This window comes from Oncorhynchus nerka, linkage group LG19, assembly GCF_034236695.1.
Source record: "Oncorhynchus nerka isolate Pitt River linkage group LG19, Oner_Uvic_2.0, whole genome shotgun sequence".
Lineage (NCBI taxonomy): Eukaryota > Metazoa > Chordata > Actinopteri > Salmoniformes > Salmonidae > Oncorhynchus > Oncorhynchus nerka.
Window position 1 is genome coordinate 8,282,955 of NC_088414.1, and position 20,954 is coordinate 8,303,908.

The window sequence follows — 20,954 nt, forward strand, 5'->3', positions numbered from 1 at the left end:
ATTGACGGGAGCGTAGTGGAGATGGTGAAAAGCTTCCGTCACTGATAAGCTGAAATGGTCCATTCACACAGTGTGGTGAAGAAGGCGCAACAGCACCTGTTCAACCTCAGGAGGCTGAAAATATCTTGGCCCCTAAGACCCTCACAAACATCTAAATATGCACCATTGAGGGCATCCTGTCAGGCTGTATCACCACCTGGTACGGAAATTGCAACGTCCTCAGGGCTCTCCAGAGGGTGGTGCGGTCAGCACAATGCATCACTGGGGCACACTGCCTGTTCTCCAGGACATCTACAGTACCTGGTGTCACAGGATGGCCAAGAAGATCATCAAGTACCTCAGCCACCCGAGTCATGGCCTGTTCACCCCGCTAACATCTAGAAGGTGGAGAAAGTACATGTGCGTCAAAGCTGGGACCGAGAGACTGAAAACTGCTTCTATCTCCAGGCCATCGGACTGTTAAATGCCCGGTACTCTTCCCTGCACCTTAGGAACTGTTGCCTTCAGAAAGTATTGACTTTTTGAACATTTTGTTGTGTTACAGTCAGAATGTATTAACTTGTTTTTTTTGTATCACTGGCCCATAATGTGAAAGTGAAATTATGTTTTTAGAAATTGTTACAAATTAATAAAAAATGTAAGGCTGAAATCCCTTGAGTCAATAAGTATTCAACTCCTTTGTTATGGCAAGCCTAAATAAATTCAGGGGTAAATATTTGCTTAACCTGTTGCGGCGAGCAATCCCGTATCCGGGAGCGTAATTATAGCCTCAAGCTCATTACCATGACGCAACGTTAACTATTCATGAAAATCGCAAATGAAAAGAAATAAATATATTGGCTCACAAGCTTAGCCTTTTGTTAACAACACTGTCATCTCAGATTTTCAAAAAATGCTTTTCAACCATATCTACACAAGCATTTGTATAATATAAGAGTATTGATAGCTAGCATAGCATTAAGCCTAGCATTCAGCAGGCAACATTTTCACAAAAACAAGAAAAGCATTCAAATAAAATAATTTACCTTTGAAGAACTTCGGATGTTTTCAATGAGGAGACTCTCAGTTAGATAGCAAATGTTGAGTTTTTCCCAAAATATTATTTGTGTAGGAGAAATCGCTCCGTTTTGTTAATCACGTTTGGCTAAGAAAAAACCCTGAGAATTCAGTCATTACAACGCCAAACTTTTTTCCAAATTAACTCCATAATATCGACAGAAACATGGGAAACGTTGTTTAGAATCAATCCTCAAGGTGTTTTTCACATATCTATTCGATGATAAGTCACTCGTGGCAGTTTGGTTTCTCCTCTGTTCAAAATGGAAACATGCACGCACCTGGAGATTACGCAATAGTTTCGACGGAGGACACCGAGCGGACACCTGGTAAATGTAGTCTCTTATGGTCAATTTTCCAATGATATGCCTACAAATACGTCACAATGCTGCAAACACCTTGGGGAAACGACAAAGTGTAGGCTCTCTCCTTGCGCTTCACAGCCATATAAGGAGACATTGGAACACAGCGCCTCAAAAATCTGGCTCACTTCCTGTATGAAATTTAATCTTGGTTTCGCCTGTAGCATTAGTTCTGTGGCACTCACAGACAATATCTTTGCCGTTTTGGAAACGTCAGTGTTTTCTTTCCAAAGCTGTCAATTATATGCATAGTCGAGCATCTTTTCGTGACAAAATATCTTGTTTAAAACGGGAACGTTTTTCATCCAAAAATGAAATACTGCCCCCAGAGGTTCAAGAGGTTAACAAGTCGCATAATAAGTTGTATGGACTCGCTCTGTGAGTGATAGTAACACAAACACAATAATAGTGTTTCAAATTATTTTTGAATGACTAGCTCATCTCTGTACCCCACACAGAATTATCAGTAAGGTGCCTCAGTCAACCAGTGACTTTAGATTCAATCAGAAAGACCCGGGAGGTTTTCCAATGCCTCACAAAGAAGGGCACCTATTGGTGAAAAAAAAGCATAATAAAGCTAACGTTGAATATCCCTTTGAGCATGTTGAAGTTATTATTTATACTTTGGATGGTGTATCAATAGACCCAGTCACTACAAACATACAGGCGTCTTTCCTAACTTAGTTCCAGGAGAAAAAGGAAACCACTCAGGGATTTCACCATGAGGCCAAAGGTGACTATAAGTTAGAGTTTAATGGCTGTGATAAGATAAAACTGAGGATGAATCAACAACATTGTAGTTGCTCCACAATTCTAACCTAATTGAGAGTGAAAAGAAGGAAGCCTGTACAGAACATGCATCTTGTTTACAATAAGGCTCTAAAGTAAATGTAAAAAATGCGACAAAGAAATGATCATTATGTCCTGAATACGAAGTCTTATGTTTGGGGCAAATCCACACAACACATTACTGAGTACCACTCTTCATACTTTCAATCATGGTGGTGGCTGCATCATGTTATGGGTATGATTGTCATCGGCAAGGACTATGGAGTTTTTTTTTTTAGGATAAAAAAGAAGCGGTATATAACTACTGTAAGCACAGGAAAAATCCTAGAGGACAACCTGGTTGTCTGCTTTCCAACAGACACTGGGAGACACATTCACCTTTCAGCAGGGCAATAACCTTAATCACAAGGCCAAATATACACTGGAGTTACCAAATCGACATTGAATGTTTCTGAGTGGCCTAGTTACAGTTTTGACTTAAATCGGCTTGGAAAATCTATGGCAAAACTTGAAAATGTCTGTCTAGCAATGATCAACAACCAACTCGTAAGTAAACATTTCACGGTAAGGTTGTATTTGGCACATGTGACAAATTCGATTTTGAACTTAAGAGCTTGAAGAATTTTTTGAAGAATGTGCAAATATTGTACAATCCAGGTGTGCAAAGCTCTTTGAGACTTACCCAGAAAGACTCATAGCTGTATTCGCTGCCAAAGGTGATCCTAACATGTATTGCCACAGGGGGTTAAATACTTACAAATGTTATAATTTCTATTCCACTTTGGCTTTTTCACTTTTTACTGAATATTTTGTGTTGATTGTTGACAAAAATTACAATTAAATCCATTCTAATCCCACCGTGAAAAAGTCCAGGGTTGGGAATACTTTCTGAAGGAACGGTACATCATCACTGAACAACGGTCACTTTTTAATAATGTTTACATACTATTTTACCCTCTTCATATGCACACTACAAGAGCAAAAGTATGTGGACACCAGCTCGTAGAACATCTCATTCCAAAATCATGGGTATTAATATGGAGTTGGTCCCCCTCTTTGCTGATATAATAGCCTCCACTCTTCTGGGAAGGCTTTCCACTGAATGTTGGAACATTTGCTGCGGGAACTTGCTTCCATTCAGTTACAAGCGCATTAGTGAGGTTGGGCACAGATGTTGGGCGATTCGCGTTCCAATTCATCCCAAAGGTGTTTGATGGAGTTGAGGTCAGGGCTCTGTGCAGGCTAGTCAAATGATTCGACACTGATCTCGACAAACTATTTCTGTATGGACCTCGCTTTGTGCATATGTGCATTGTCATGCTGAAATAGGAAAGGGCCTCCCCAAACCGTTGTCACAAAGTTGGAAGCACAGAATCATCTAGAATGTCATTGTATGCTGTAGTGTTTAATGAGCTTTACACCACTTAAACCGATACTCGGCATTGCAAATGGTGATCTAAGGCTTGTGTGCGACTGCTTGGCCATGGAAACCCATTTAATGAAGCTCCCAACGAATTGTTCTTGTGCTGATGTTCCAGAGGCAGTTGGGAATTCGGTAGTGAGTGTTGACCGCGCTTCAGCACTCAGCGGTCCCATTCTGTGAGCTTGTGGCCTACCACTTTGTTGCTCCTAGACGTTTCCACTTCACAATAACAGCATGTATAGTTGACCAGCGCAGCTCTAGGATAGCAGAAATTTGACTTGTTGGAAAGGTGGCATCCTATGGCGGTGCAACATTCAAAGTCAGAGCTTTTCTGTAAGGCCATTCTACTGCCAATGTTTGTCTATGGAGATCGCATAGCTGTGTGCGATTTTTATATACCTGTCGGAAACGAGTGTGGCTGAAATGGCCAAATCCACTATTTTGAGAGGTGTCCACATACTTTTGTATATATAGTGTATACACCTTATTCTAGTTAAGGCTGATCCTATATAACTACTGCTATACACACCTTTTCTATACTGTCTGTCTCACACCATTTTTTTTTTTGCATCCCCAAAAATGTTTAGAAATTAATTAAGAAATAACAGAATGAGCAATGTCATGTATATGACATTGCTCATTCTGAAAATAAGTTGCGAGCTTATGCCACGGGAATTAGAGGTAATAGATGAAATAACAGAATGAGCAATGTCATGTCATGTATATGACATTGCTCATTCTGAAAATAAGTTGCGAGCTTATGCCACGGGAATTAGAGGTAATAGATGAAATAACAGAATGAGCCATGTCTGATATATGACATTCTGTTATTTCTTAATGAATTTCTAAACATTTTTGGGGATGTGTGTATTGTTAGGTATTACTGCACTGTTGGAGCTCTCTGTCGGTTTCCCTCCTTTCTGTGTTGTGCCTGTCTGTTGTATATTGGGCTGATGTCAGCTCACTTGACAAGGAAGCAAAAGCTCGAAGACGTAAAAAAAAAATGAGAGGAATCATGACTTCTTGTTGTTGACATGGGGTCAAGATAAGAAAGGCTTTGGATATTCTCGGATTGGAAAGCAAAGCAGTGTTCTAAACTAAGGAAATGAATTTTAAAGCCTTGCTGAACTAAAAGCTAGTGAATGCAGGAAATTCATATAATAGAGTGTACGAACAGCACAACAACTTTCAAGACAAATGCAGAGCGATTTCCACACAATTTGTCTCTCAGCAGTGTTCCTTTGTTGCCTCTCTCAAAGAAGACTAAATGTGTGATGATTTTTTAAATTATTATAGAAAATGGTATATCATACACTGAAGTTGAGGAACAATAGAAAGTAATTCTACTTTGAAAGTTGATAAACTTGAGAAAATGTTCCTTGATTGTTTTGGTACATGTACTGGAGAGCTCTTCTTTGTCTACACCCACTCAGCATCGTTCACACTCACACTAAACCTTAGCCCCAAGCATCTCTTTTAAGGATTCACATGTGCTAAACAGAGTGAGTAGTGTAGTACACAACCAAAGATTCAAGACTAAAAGTAGTAGCCTACAGTAAGGTAAAACTTCAGGTAAAAATACACTATCTAGTCCTTGGCCTACAGTGGATCCTCCTTTAGAAGTTGTGAGCTTATGCCACGGGACTTAGAGGTAATATGTGGTTTACTATGGTACCCCGCGTCACCACTTCATTGCTCCAGACCAGTGCAAGGGGGAGTTAGATCACTGATTATGCTTTGGGTCCTACTGTGTCTCTGACAATGAATGGGCGACATAAGCCTAAATAGAAACTGATAATTGTTCATGACCTCTGTATTACTTACTAAAACTGTTACAGTAAGGTTATTTTTTTTATTATTATTATTTTTTTTTTGCTCTTACTGTAGTACTTTAGGCCTCTCCCGACCGGTCACGTTGTACCTTGTCTGAGTGGTGCAACGGTCTAAGACACTGTGTTGCTGCAGATGCTGGTTCAATACTGTGCCTCCCATGACTAGGTTTTTGGTTGTTCTCCCTCTAAAAACAGAAATAGATCATTCTAAATAACAAATTAGTCACAATGTCTCACTCAATAATGGCCTTTTTCTCACTCATTTTACATTATTTGAAAACAAAATAATCTCCAAAATATTACTAATAATGGCGCTGACTAGGGAAACGTTCCTGCTGTTCTGTTCTTAGTGCCAGTCTGCACGTTCAAACTAAATGCCAACGTTTATTTAGTTATGGATCCATAACGAATTACTATGGGAATAAATATCACTGAATTACAGAAATATCCTCTATGTAATTATTGGGGGAGAGTCATGTCATATTTTTCTATATAGTGTATGCGATATGAGTCTCACTAGTGTTGAGTAATGTGCTGTTAAAAGTGGTGTAGGACTTATTTATTTAAAGAGCATATTGTAGTTAGAAGCAATAGTTTTATGCTTTTTCTTCAAATTCTATTTTAGCACCATTTTGCGCTGCTCTAATACGGGCATGGGGACTGGTCTTGATAAATCAATGAAATTTTTTATTTGACTGAATCTCTGTTTGGGTATTGGTTAGACTATAATTAGAAAATGAGGGTGCAGAAATGTTATGCTCTTAGTGTAACCTTTATTTAACTAGGCAAGTCAGTTAAGAAGACATTTGTATTTACAACGACAGCCTACTCTTTAATCCCCGTCATGGAGTTGAACCCCGTCTGGTCTCCCACGTGCCCTGCCTGCAAGACATGTGGATTCTTTAGCTAAATAGCCCAGTACTGTACTGCCGACCGTCATGTTGTACAATGTCATATTTTCCATTCCATCCTAACGCAAACCCAGAGGGTTTTTCATTTTTCTTGGAATAGAAACACCATAATATTAATCTAATTAATTAAGCAAGTATCAATCAAATGTTTGACACCTACTCATTCCAGGGTTTTTCTTCATTTTCTACATTGTAGAATAATAGTGAAGACATCACAACTATGAAATACCATATGGAATTTCTTATTTACAAGGACAGCCTACTCCTTCCTCCCCATCGGGGAATTGAACCCCAGTCTCCCGCGTTTCCACATTCTCTAGTACAGCCATTATTAAAGGTACTTGAGGTCACCGAGAAAGTCTAGAAATGGCCTGCTCTCCCTTAGGTAAGGAATTAGGCACTTTCCCATGTTTACGACAATATGTATTTTAGGCTATGTTTACTTGTCAGACTGCACAGTAGCCTAATAAACAAATGCAGGTGGCTTATATCTTCAAAATGCTTTATTATCCAAATGTAAAAGCATATACTGTACATCTTCATCAGCATCTTTATGCTTTCAGTATTAAAATGATAAAAACTCTTTCAAAATGCAGATGTTGATTTAGTTATGCATCCATAACAAATCATTATGGGAATAATTATCAATGAATTGCAGAAATATTGGAACAAAGTTGTCAAATGAAGGCAAACAAATAGTTTCCTACTGGAAAATACTCTTTCAAACACATGGTCACGTTGTACAGCGTCATTATGGCTATTAGCGGGGCTATATTTGGGCCTTTATTCAGATTACAATCGTTAACTGGTGTTATTTTTAATACAAAATCATCTCAAATATCGTCATATATAGTCTTCCCGCTGTGGACGTCTATTTCAGCAACATTTCACTCTGAGACAAGCATGGAGAAACGACAATGTTCAATTATATTCCATGATATTCTTAAAATATATGTTGACTGAATATAAGCAAGTGATGTCTGCTAAATAATCAAGTTAGGTTTCTCCAGAAATAAATAATTCGGTTCACAAAATGTTTCGTGTTAGGCTATAAAAACGGATTTTATCAAACAAAAGATCATTCATTGTGTAACAATGAGCATTGGGATTGCAAACAGACGAAGATCGTAAAAGGTAAACTATTTATTTTAACCAGAAGGGGGTTATGGTACCCATTTCTGAACGAGAACCCTCCCACGTTCAGCTGGAACGTGGCGCAATGGAACGCAAAAATATTCTTAGAAATATTTAACCTCCACACATTAACAGGTCCAATAGCTCAAATGAAAGATAAACACCTTGTTCATCTACCCAGCAAGTCAGATTTCTAAAATGTTTTACGGCGAAAACATAGCACATATTTATGTCAAACCACCACCAAAGACACAGCTAATTTGAATAGCCAAGTTGAACAAAATATGCAATCAACAAACGCAGGATTAAAAGAAAAATAATTCACTAACCTTTTGAAAATCTTCATCAGATGACAGTAATATAACATGTTACACAGTACATTTATGTTTTTTTCAGTAATATGCAATTTATATCCATAAATCTCTGTTTACAATGACGCCATGTTCAATAAATGCTACTCAAATGTCCGGAGAAATGATGATAGCTCCGTCAGATAACGTCAGATAACGTCAGATAACAAGCAATACACATCATAAACTTTGACTAAATATACATGTTCTACATATGTATAGGAAGATACACTTCTTCTTAATGCAACCGCTGTGTTACATTTATTTTTAACGTTACAGAATTCGTTCACTAGGCTATAATATGAGACGGCGCTCAGAAATTAGCATTACGTCTCTATCTTGGAGTCCACCGAAACCCAAATTTAGCACATAAATATTCCCTTACCTTTGATGTTCTTCCATCAGAAGACCTGGAAGGAGTTATACTTACCAAAAACATCGTTTGGTTTGGAAGTCTGTGTCTTTAGGTTATCAAACGCGACAAATTCCGGTCAAAGTTAATGCAACCACTGTGCCAGATTTTTTAAAAACTTTATTTTATCATCAAATTACACTCATAGGACTTCATGTTACACAATACATGTATGTTTTGTTCGATAAAGTTCATATTTATATACAAAAATCGGAGTTTACATTGGCGTGTTATGTTTAGTAGTTTCAAAACATCCAGTGATTTTGCAGAGAGCCACATCAATTTACAGAAATTCTCATAATAAATATTGATAAAAGATACAACTATCATGCATAGAATTATAGATACACTTCTCCTTAATGCAACCGCTGTGTCAGATTTCAAAAAAACTTCACGGAAAAAGCACACCATGGAATAATCTGAGTACGGCGCTCAGACAACAAATCAAGCCATACAGATATCCGCCATGTTGGAGTCAACAGAAATCATAAATAGCGTTATAAATATTCACTTACCTTTGATCTTCATTAGAATGCACTCCCAGGAATCCCAGTTCCACAATAAATGTTTGATTTGTTCGATAAAGTACATATTTTATGTCCAAATACCTCCTTTTTGTTCGCGCGTTTAGCCCAGTAATCCAAATGCTCAATGTGCGATCACGTAGTTCAAAGTCTAAAGTTATATCACAGTTCGTAGAAACATGTCAAACGATGTATAGAATCAATCTTTAGGATGTTTTTATCATAAATCTTCAATAATGTTTCAACCGGAGAATTCCTTTGTCTTCAGAAATGCAATGGAACTCAAGCTAACTCATGTGAACCCGCGTGGTCAGCTCATGACACTCTGCAAGACCACCGACTCATTCAGCTCCCATTCCCCCCTCCTTCACAGTAGAAGCATCAAACAAGGTTCTAAAGACTGTTTGAGTTTATTTTATTTTTACAGGGACAGTGCACATTAATCAACGTTTCAGTAAAAGTGCCGGTTTTAGCCAGCCGGCTAATTTTCAACCTCAGTCCCTGGGCAGGTTATTAAAACAATTACAATATAGACCATCATTGAGCAGTGAGCACACACAGAGCAAAATAGGACAAGCAAGACATAGCACACAGACAGAGCAACATAGAACAAAAAGTAGCAAGACAAAATTCATAAAAGCAACAAAGTGTTTCCACACCTCACAAGCTACAGACAACTGACAACATGAAAAGCGGCAATACACAGCTAGGGACCATGTTCACAAATCTGATTGACCTTTAGCCATGTCTTCATGCATTTTGTGAACGTGTGATATGTGGTGCAGTTGTGTGTCTGATGGCAGTGTATTCCAGACATGGGAAGCTCTCACTGAGAAAGTGGATTTACTAAAGGTGCTTTTCCTTAAGGGAACTATACCGTCACCTCTCATGGCAGACCGTGTGGATCTGCTGCCATAGGTTTGGGTTTTCTGTTTAACAAAAATACTGAGTGGAGGGGGAGCCAGGCCATTTAGGATCTTGAAGACAAGACATGCGTCGGTGTATTGCACAAAAATGTTACCAACTCAGGAGCTCATGCTTTCTGAGGATGTAACAGTGATGATGGCTATTGGGCTTCCTATCAAGCACTTCGCGAGCCTGTTTGTAGACAGACTGAATAGGTTTTAATGTTGTACAGCAAGCTTGGGCCCAACTAGTTGACATCTAGTGGAAGCCTTAGGAAGTGCAATTTGACCCCATAGACACTGTATATTTGATAGGCAAAGAGTTGAAAAACTACAAACTGTCACGCCTTGGTCTTAGTATTTTGTGTTTTCTTTATTTATTTGTTCAGGCCAGGGTGTGACATGGGTTTATTGTGTTGTCGTATTGGGGTTTTTGTAGGCATTGGGTTTGTGGCTGAGTAGGGGTGTCTAGCATAGGCTTGGCTGCCTGAGGCGGTTCTCAATCAGAGTCAGGTGATTCTCGTTGTCTCTGATTGGGAACCATATTTAGGTAGCCTGGGTTTCACTGTGTGTTGATGGGTGATTGTTCCTGTCTTTGTGTTTGCACCAGATAGGGCTGTTTCGGATTTCATTACTTTTGTAGTCTCTGCTTGTATAGTTTTTCCTTCATTAAAATATATCATGAATCATCATCACGCTGCATTTTGGTCCGATCCTTGTTCTACCTCTTCGTCAGAGGAGATAGAAGAGAGCCGTTACACAAACCTTAGATTTCCTACTTCCTGGTTGGATTTCTCCTCAGGTTTTTGCCTGCCATATGAGTTCTGTTTTACTCACAGACATCATTCAAACAGTTTTAGAATCGTCAGAGTGTTTTCTATCCAAATATACTAATAATATGCATATATTAGCAACTGGGCCTGAGTAGCAGGCAGTTTACTCTAGGCACCTTATTCATCCAAGCTACTCAATACTGCCCCCAGCCATAAGAATTTAAAATGCCTTTCCTTTTGAAGTAGCGACGGCGACATACGCCTTGCTTTCTGAAACGGGTCACATGTTGTCACAGCTCCTAAACCTGGCATTACCTTTTTCACGCAAAACAACCCGCTAAATTCCATTGCGGAAGAGACCGATGGCTGGCTAGCTAGCGAAGTGCCGAATTCACATGGAGAACAACAGCGCCAGTGAATGAGTCTACGACGGACGGGTTTTGCATATCACTGAGACTTGAGCTGTTCCAGGAATCTCATACATCTGCAGCATGCAGCACACAGCTTACAGTCAGCACTGGCCTACTTTCTCTGCATCATCTTTGCCCAGGGCTCCTTTATCCCCAGTTTGAAGCATCATTAGACAATCACGTTTCTTACTTTTCTCTCCCCCTTTCAAATCTGTCATTCTGAGCTGTATACCATGTCAAAGGAAAATAACACTGATGAAGGCTGTCATTCTAAAATGGGTGTTGACTTTCAACATTAGAGAAGCCTTTGTCAATGTCCATTTGTACTCCAAGAGTGGCACAATATCCCTAATATAGCCTAGCCTGTACTGTGTAGGGGCAAAGCATACCACCATCCAACTGACATAATACAATACGCTAGCTAGAATCATGTTGCCGTTGCCTAGCCCTGTCACTGCCTCTCCAGTTAAAGACTGTTGCTTTGTGGGGGTAAACTTTCTCTATGAGAATGGGGACACAGAGTGGGGGACTTCGGGAGTAGATTGAGCAGATGTTCAATCACAATACTTTAGGGGTGTGTGTGCAGTGTACTTTAGGGGTGTGTGTGTGCAGAGATGGGCCGTTGTGGGTGTGTACACTGGGCAGAAGTGTGGCACTCTCTTGGTGTAAATAGACTGGGTTAAACCTGATCCTCGTTGAATGAGCACATGGGAACCGGATATTATTCAGTTGGCTATCCTGATGAATGTTTCATGGCTGGGAGCCACATCCTGGGTCTTATTGATATGGCACCAAATGGAAGAACGTACCCGAAATAGGGAGGACTTACTTGAATTTGTCCAATAAGAAACGCTTGTTTTTGTTTTCTGTTGAAAAACGTTTGCTACGCTGTTCCTTAATAAATACGACCCTGATGACAGCAGTTCTGTCCCCACCTGATGACAGCAGTTCTCTGTCCCCACCTGATGACAGCAGTTCTCTGTCCCCACCTGATGACAGCAGTTCTCTGTCCCCACCTGATGACAGCAGTTCTCTGTCCCCGCCAAGATAGGCCTTGGGTTTAGTTTTCTTCTGATGGTTCTTTGGTTTTGGTCTAGGCTCTCCTGATTGACATTTCACAATGGCCCTGCCCATTGTGAAATGGACCGGGCCACATGACTGACCAGGAGTTTCCATAGGTGAAAATCCCTTTGAGTTTTTTTTATTTATTATTTTTTTTACCTTTATTTAACTAGGCAAGTCAGTTAGGAACAAATTCTTATTTTCAATGACGACCTAGGAACAGTGGGTTAGCTGCCTGTTCAGGGGCAGAACGACAGATTTGTACCTTGTCAGCTCGGGGGTTTGAACTTGCAACCTTCCGGTTACTAGTCCACCGCTCTAACCACTAGGCTACCCTTACCGCCCCGACATAAGGGTAATGCCAACCAATTTCACTGTTTTATCCGTAGACATAATGTGTGACGTCATATTTTGATCTTCTCTCTCAAACCGTTATTAATGCTCTACCACTTGGTAAGTCTGAACAAGGATAATGTGGTTATTATTATTATCATGGCTTGTAAGACTTGTCATAAGCATGTATGACCCTCTTATAATGTCTAATCTAAACGATGCTGACTTAATGACAACTGTTTGTCCATCTCAAGTCATATCTTGTGAGGCAGCGCTTTTTTCGTAATTCCTATTCATTCCAGAGTTGAAGACAGCTGTGTAAGACGGAACCCTATCATCATTGTTATTCATCAGCTGTGTAAGACGGAACCTTATCATCATTGTTATTCATCAGCGTGTAAGACGGAACCTTATCATCATTGTTATTCATCAGCTGTGTAAGACGGAACCTTATCATCATTGTTATTCATCAGCGTGTAAGACGGAACCTTATCATCATTGTTATTCATCAGCGTGTAAGACGGAACCCTATCATCATTGTTATTCATCAGCGTGTAAGACGGAACCCTATCATCGGAACCCTATCATCATTGTTATTCATCAGCGTGTAAGACGGAACCCTATCATCATTGTTATTCATCAGCGTGAACCCTATCATCAAGACGGAACGGAACCTATCATCATTGTTATTCATCAGCGTGTAAGACGGAACCCTATCATCATTGTTATTCATCAGCGTGTAAGACGGAACCCTATCATCATTGTTATTCATCAGCTGTGTAAGACGGAACCCTATCATCATTGTTATTCATCAGCGTGTAAGACGGAACCTTATCATCATTGTTATTCATCAGCTGTGTAAGACGGAACCTTATCATCATTGTTATTCATCAGCGTGTAAGACGGAACCCTATCATCATTGTTATTCATCAGCGTGTAAGACGGAACCCTATCATCATTGTTATTCATCAGCGTGTAAGACGGAACCCTATCATCATTGTTATTCATCAGCGTGTAAGACGGAACCCTATCATCATTGTTATTCATCAGCGTGTAAGACGGAACCCTATCATCATTGTTATTCATCAGAACCTTATCATCTGTGAACCTTATCATCAAGACGGAACCCTATCATTGTTATTCATCAGCGTGTAAGACGGAACCTATCATCATTGTTCATTCATTGTTATTCATCATTCTGTGTAAGACGGAACCCTATCATCATTGTTATTCATCAGTGAACCCTATCATCATTGTTATTCATAAGACGGAACCTTATCATCATTGTTATTCATCAGCGTGTAAGACGGAACTATCATCATTGTTATTCATCAGCGTGTAAGACGGAACCCTATCATCATTGTTATTCATCAGCGTGTAAGACGGAACCCTATCATCATTGTTATTCATCAGCGTGTAAGACGGAACCCTATCATCATTGTTATTCATCAGCTGTGTAAGACGGAACCTTATCATCATTGTTATTCATCAGCCAGCCTCCATTGAAGCACATGAGCAAACACTTAAAGATAAATTGGCTTGTTCGTTAGAAAACGTTCTCTCTATCCTCTATGACCATGTCACACTGGTGGCTCTGTGAAAGCAATTCCATTATTTTGCCGTGTCTCTGAAATCCTATTGTCCTTTGGTATAATCAGACAAAAAGCATGTGGTATTATGGGGGCCTGTGTCCAAGCCAAACAAACAGCATACTCCTGTGGATGATGTATTGGAAGTGAGTTTAGTGAGTTCTCTAAGCCCACAAATAAATGTAGGATTCTGCTGATTTATAACGTGGCTATTGATTCACTTAAATGCAAATTCCACCAAAAGCGTCCCTATGATAACATGGAAGGAGATGCAATGGTTCCTTCATGTGCAAGGAGCTAGAATATTCACAAATTCAAACAAACTATAGTTGACTTACTCACATTGGCACCTCTAACAGCTTTTGAGATGTATACTGAACAAAAATATGAACGCAACCGGCCAAAATGTCAGATTTTACTGAGTTACAGTTCCTATAAGGAAATCAGTCAATTGAAATTAATTAATTAGGCCTTATTCTATGGACTTCACATGACTGGGCAGGGACACAGCCATGGGAGGGCATAGGCCCACCCACTTGGGAGACTGGCCCACCCACTTGGGAGACTGGCCCAGCCAATCAGAATGAGTTTTTCCCCACAAAAGGGTTTTATTACAGACATAAATACTCCTCAGTTTCATTAGGTGGTTGGTCATTAGGTGGTTGGTCATTAGGTGGTTGGTCTCAGACGAAGAAGCCGGATGTGGATGTCTTAAGCTGTCCTAGGCTGTCATGATTCAATGAAAATCATTCTTTCATAGGTATTCTTTTTGTCCAGATGGGATAGGGCCGTGTAATGGCGATTGCGTCATCTCTGGACCTGTATGGTCGGTGTGCAAACTGAAATGGGTCTAGGGTGTAGGGCCTCCCGGGTGGCGCAGTGGTCTAGGGCACTGCATCGCACCGCTAGCTGTGCCACAAGAGAGTCTGGGTTCGTGCCCAGGCTCTGTCGGCCGTGACAGGGAGGTCCATGGGGCAACGTACAATTGGCCTAGCATCGTCCGGGTTAGGGAGGGCTTGGTCGGTAGGGATGTCCTTGTCTCATCGCGCACCAGCGACACCTGTGGCGGGCCGGGCGCAGTTCACGCTAACCAAGGTTGCCAGGTGCACGGTGTTCCCTCCGGCAAATTGGTGCGGCTGGCTTCCGGGTTGGATGCGCGCTGTGTTAAGAAGCAGTGCGGCTTGGTTGGGTTGTGTTTCAGAGGAGCATGGCTTTCGACCTTCGTCTGTCCCGAGCCGATACGGGAGTTGTAGCGATGAGACAAGATAGTAATTACTAACAATTCGATACCACGAAATTTGGGAGATAAGTGGGTAGAATTTATAAAAAGAAAGGAAATGGGTCTAGGGTGGCCAGTAAGGTGACTGTGATATGGTCCTTGCTTAGCCTCTCAAAGCAGATCATGATGACAGAAGTGCTATGAGGCGGTAGTCATTCAGTTCAGTTATCTTTGCCTACTTAGGTACAGGAACAATGGTAGCCATATTGAAGTGGAAATATGGCTGAATTTAAACAATGTAGTTATTCCCTCACCTAGTCTATAGGAGTACAAGATTGAGATTGATTCTACAAAGCCTTTCAGATCTATGTGAAGTGCCAAGGGTAGATTTGGAATTGAGCCATTATGTTGAAAATCCTACAGCAGAAAAATGGCTAGTGTTCAGAGGAGAAGGGGTGAATGCCTGAAGCACACCTAATGCAATCCTCTCACATGGCAGTGACTCCTCACTGAGAGAGCATTAAGATCGGAGCACCCCTTGGTGCAATGTCAACTGTAGCAGCTGCCTCGCCACAGACCTGACAGACAGCCAGTGTGCGTGTGTGTGACACACCGACTCCTCTATATGCTCGTCTGTGGAATGACACTGTCATCTAGCCATGATGCGGCACACTACTGCGCCGTACTCTCACTCGCTCTCTATCAAAGCCTCAGCTCCTATCCTAAAACACTGAAATGGACAAGATGTCTAGTTCTATTCGCACTGTATGAAATGTGCTTCAATGTCAGCTTAATTCTCTGTGAAACGACATGGCTCTCTGCTGAGCTGGAGGTTGCGCATTGTCATTGAGGTCTGACCTTGCAGTGAATTGTCCCATGTTTTAAGGAATGGGTTATTTTCTCATTCTATGTCATCTGGGAAAGCTATATACTGCAGCGCGATGTGGGTATTGATGTCTGTTGTGAAAATACACTGAGTATACAAAACATTAAGAACACCTGCTCTTTCCATGACATCGACTGACCAGACGAATCAAATTGTATTTGTCACTTGCACCAAATACAACAGGTGAAACACAGTGAAATGCTTACTTACAAGCCCTTAACCAACAATACAATACAATAATTAAAGAGCAGCAGTAAATAACAGTAGCGGGGCTATATACAAGGGGTACCGGTTCAGAGTCCATGTGCAGGGGCACCGGTGTCGAGGTAATTGAGGTGAAAGCTTTGCTTGATCTCTTATTGATGTCACTTGTTAAATCCACTTCAATCAGTGTAGATGAAGGGGAGGAGATGGGCTAACGAAGGATTTTTAAGCCTTGAGACATGCGTTGTGTAGGTGTAATTCTTCAACATCTTGCTAGCTGGCAACGATAGCGAAGTCAGCTGCAGTCACATATTGGTGAATGGACATGGGGCTTCAGTCAGCTGATCGTTAGAGTTTTTATGGTTATGACGGTTATTTTATTTTCATGCCTGTCTTCATCCATAACCGTCAGTTATACAGGTATACGGTAATTGTGCCGGCCCTGACTAGCCCTATATTTTGTGTGTTCAATGAATATGCAAATTGACTTTCCCCAATAGAATCATCACTTACCTCTTTCTACATGAAAGTCACTGTTAACTGAATTTGCTCACTACCAGCTGTGCAGTATTTTTAGCTTCCTCCGGGTGTAGAATCAGGTCTGCAGTGTGTAATAATCCACAGACAAGGCCCATCTTCGACTAACCAGAGGCACTAATGAGGACTTTTTTCATGATGAATCCGTTACTCATGTTGCTGAGACTGCCTGGTCATATAGTGCTCTGGGGTTATAATGATGTTTAATGGATCCTGCTGGTTGGGGCCTGCTAGGACAGGATTGGCCTATAGGAGATATCTGGTTGGTCACATTGGCTTATAGGAGAGACATGGGCTGAGTTTAGACAGGCAGCCCAATTATGGTCATTTTTTTCACTAATTGGTATTTTGATCAGCATTGAAAAATATCTGATGTGAAAAAATCTGATGTGATTGGTCATTAGTGGAAAAATATCAGAATTAGGCTGCGTGCGTTAACGCAGCCATGGTGGGTCACATTGGCCTATAGGAGATTATTTGGTGGTACCTTCTGTGGCAGATTGGCCTATAGGGGAATATCTGGTTGGTCACATTGACCTATAGGAGAGATCTGGGCCTCTAGAATTGGGTTATGTGGACTTGCAAAGCTCTAGGTAGAAGTTCCCCACAGATGTAGGGTCACCTTATTCTGCTCCAGCCCTAGCCTTCCCTTAGGGGGGAAATGGCATCTAGGGCAACTTCATCATACTCCAAGTGCTAACCTATATCAATCTAAGAACGAGGGAAAAAGTGTTGAAGAGTTTCCATGTCTTTAATGTTTTTCTTTTACAGTGTGTACTGAAAGTCATTTTTGTGGATGAGAGTGATGTATTGGTGCAGTGAAATGTCAAGTGCATCTTAAGTAGCTACGATTACATCTGGCATGTTTACTTAGACAATAAAGCACTCTGACTCACTGGCTGACAATGAGGCTTTGTTGCCTCTTTCTCACCAGTTTAGCTGTCTAACCTCTTACTGTCTGTGTTTTCATAGCTGCAGGACGAGCAACAGAAAAAGCCTGATAGGAAGTGGTCAGTCTTCGGCGCTTCCGCGACCTCACTCCCCCCTCTCATCGCATACAGGTAAGGCTTGTCTGTGTGTGAATAATTGTTGTACAGTACAGTACAGGAAGTGTCCGATTGAGTAAAAGACAGAATGAATGTTGTGCTTGCAAAGAGGCTTTGGTTGGCCAGAGTGTTCTACCCCTGAATGAAGGCCATTGTCTGTGGGTAAATGCAGAAGCAGTCTGGAAACGGCACTCTTCAGGAGTGCAATCTGTTTCTGATTCATTAGCCACCCGCAAGATCCTCCTCTGTCTCGCTCTCTCTGTAGACCTTTACCACAACACACTGTCTGAAATGTTAGCAACCTGTCTTCTACAACAAAAGTGACAAACTAGCTGTTTCTGCAAGAAATCTTTTCCAATTATTTTTTATTATAATGGCAAATGCTTTCATTGAAACTGAAACTAAACTGAAAATAATGTAAGGCGAAATACAGCACATCTCTCTGATGGTACAACTATTTTAGGAAAGTTTTGGTTGTAGCCTGGTGTCCAGACGCAAGTGAGTCTAGGCTACTTTGGTCCAAACTGTAAACTGAAGGCAGTCTAACTGCATTATTTCAGAATCATACTGAAAAACATTGACAGTGTAGTGAACAATAATAAATCAGCACATTATAGTTGGGTTGCACATAAGACAAAAGGCAAAAGCAGGCTTGAGTAAACGATAGGCTTTTCGTGGTACAGCCAAAGACAAGTCTCTGATGCCAATTGTTAAAAAGGGTGAGTGCTCTGTGCTATCGGAGCGCTGGCATTGGAACCAGCAGGGATTGTGATTGTAATGGATCAAGAAGTGGCAGGCCTCACAAAGGAAATGCACAGGGAGGAGAGGGTGGATTTAATCTATTCCAGCCTGGGTGTTTTATTTCCTGACAGGCCAAACACTGATAACGGCCTTCTGTTTGCGTAGTCAGACATTCTTGCCTTGCTAGAGAGCTCATTCCTTAAGATGAACTATGTGAGACGTAGTGACGGTAATGACAGGGCTGAACTATGGGAGAATTTCACTGGTTGGCACAAACGTATTGCAGGTACATGTACATTTGGTAAGACCGTTATTTCCAGTTATCATGTTAGTTGCAGTGGTTGTAACCGTTTTGGCATTTAGGTGATGGCAAAGCCGGAGTGTGTGCCTACATACCCATTTTACTATGTGATACGTAGTGACGGTAATGTACATTTGGTAAGAGAGTGTGTGCCTACAGTACCCATTTTACTTTGGCATGTTGTTAACTGCTCTTTTCTTCAGTAAAATAAACTCAGCAAAGAAACGTCCTCTCACTGTCAACTGCGTTTATTTTCAGCAAACTTAACGTGTAAATATTTGTTTGAACATAACAAGATTCAACAACTGAGACATAAACTGAACAGGTTCCACAGACATGTGACTAACATAAATTTAATGTGTCCCTGAACTAAGGGTGGGGGGGTTCAAAATCAAAAGTAACAGTCAGTATCTGGTGTGGCCACCAGCTGTATTAAGTACTGCAGTGCATCTTCTCCTCATGGACTGCACCAGATTTGCCAGTTCTTGCTGTGAGATGTTACCCCACTTTTCCACCAAGGCACTTGCAAGTTCCCGGACATTTCTGGAGGGAATGGCCCTAGCCCTCATCCTCCGATCCAACAGGTCCCAGACTAGTGGTTGACCGATTATGATTTTTCAACTCCAATACCGATTATTGGAGGACCAAAAAAGCCAATACCGATTAATCGGCCAATAAAAAATAAAAATAAAATAATAATAATAATAATAAAAAAAATATAAAAAAATATATATATATATATATTTGTAATAATGACAATTACAACAATACTGAATGAACAGTTATTTTAACTTAATATAATAAAAATCAATTTAGCCTCAAATAAATAATGAAACATGTTCAATTTGGTTTAAATAATGCAAAAACAAAGTGTTGGAGAAGTAAAAGTGCAATATGTGCCATGTAAAAAAGCTAACGTTTGAGTTCCTTGCTCAGAACATGAGAACATATGAAAGTTGGTGGTTCCTTTTAACATGAGGCTTCAATATTCCAAGGTAAGAGGTTTTAGGTTTTCGTTAATATAGTATTTATAGGACTATTTCTGTCTATACCATTTGTATTTCATATACCTTTGACTATTGGATGTTCTTATAGGCACTATAGTATTGCCAGGGTAACAGTATAGCTTCCGTCCCTCTCCTCGCCCCTACCTGGGCTCAAACCAGGAACACATCGACAACAGCCACACTCGAAGCAGCGTTACCCATCGCTCCACAAAAGCAGAGCAAGGGGAATAACTACTCCAAGTCTTAGAGCGAGTGTTGTTTGAAACGCTATTAGCGCACAACCAGCTAACTAGCTAGCCATTTCACATTGTTACACCAGCCATTAGGCTGATAGGCTTGAAGTCATAAACAGCGCTGTGCTTGCGAAGAGCTGCTGGCAAAACGCACGAAAGTGCTGTTTGAATGAATGCTTACGGGCCTGCTGCTGCCTACCATCGCTCAGTCAGACTGCTCTATCAAATCATAGACTTAATTATAACATAATAACACACAGAAATACGAGTCTTGGGTCATTACTATGGTCGAATCCGGAAACTATCATTTCGAAAACAAAACGTTTATTATTTCAGTGAAATACGGAACCGTTCGGTATTTTAACTAACGGGTGGCATCCCGAAGTCTAAATATTCTTGTTACATTGCACAACCTTCAATATTATGTCATAATTACATAAAATTCTGGCAAATTAGTTCGCAATGACCCTGGGCATCTTTCTTTTGGTGTTTTTCCAGAGTCAGTAGAAAGGCCTATTAAGTGTCCTAGGTTTTCAGAACTGTGACCTTAATTGCCTACCATCTGTAAGCTGTTAGTGTCTTAAAGACCATTCCACAGGTGTATGTTCATTAATTGTTTATGGTTCATTGAACAAGCATGCGAAACCGTGTTTAAACGGTTTCAACTGTTCTGCCTTACTATTATTCGACCATGCTGGTCATTTATGAACATTTGAACATCTTGGCCATGTTCTGTTATAATCTCCACCCGGCACAGCCAGAAGAGGACTGGCCACCCCACATATGCTCTCTCTAATTCTCTTTCTTTCTATCTCTCGGAGGACCTGAGCCCTAGGACCGTGCCCCAGGACTACCTGACATAATGACTCCTTGCTGTCCCCAGTCCACCTGACTGTGCTGCTGCTCCAGTTTCAA

At 40.8% G+C, this 20,954-nt stretch overlaps 1 pseudogene; it reads left to right on the forward strand.

Moving 5' to 3' along the window:
- Positions 1–20,954, forward strand: part of LOC115147158 (microtubule-associated serine/threonine-protein kinase 1-like) — a 166,558-nt pseudogene that overhangs the window by 111,804 nt on the left and 33,800 nt on the right.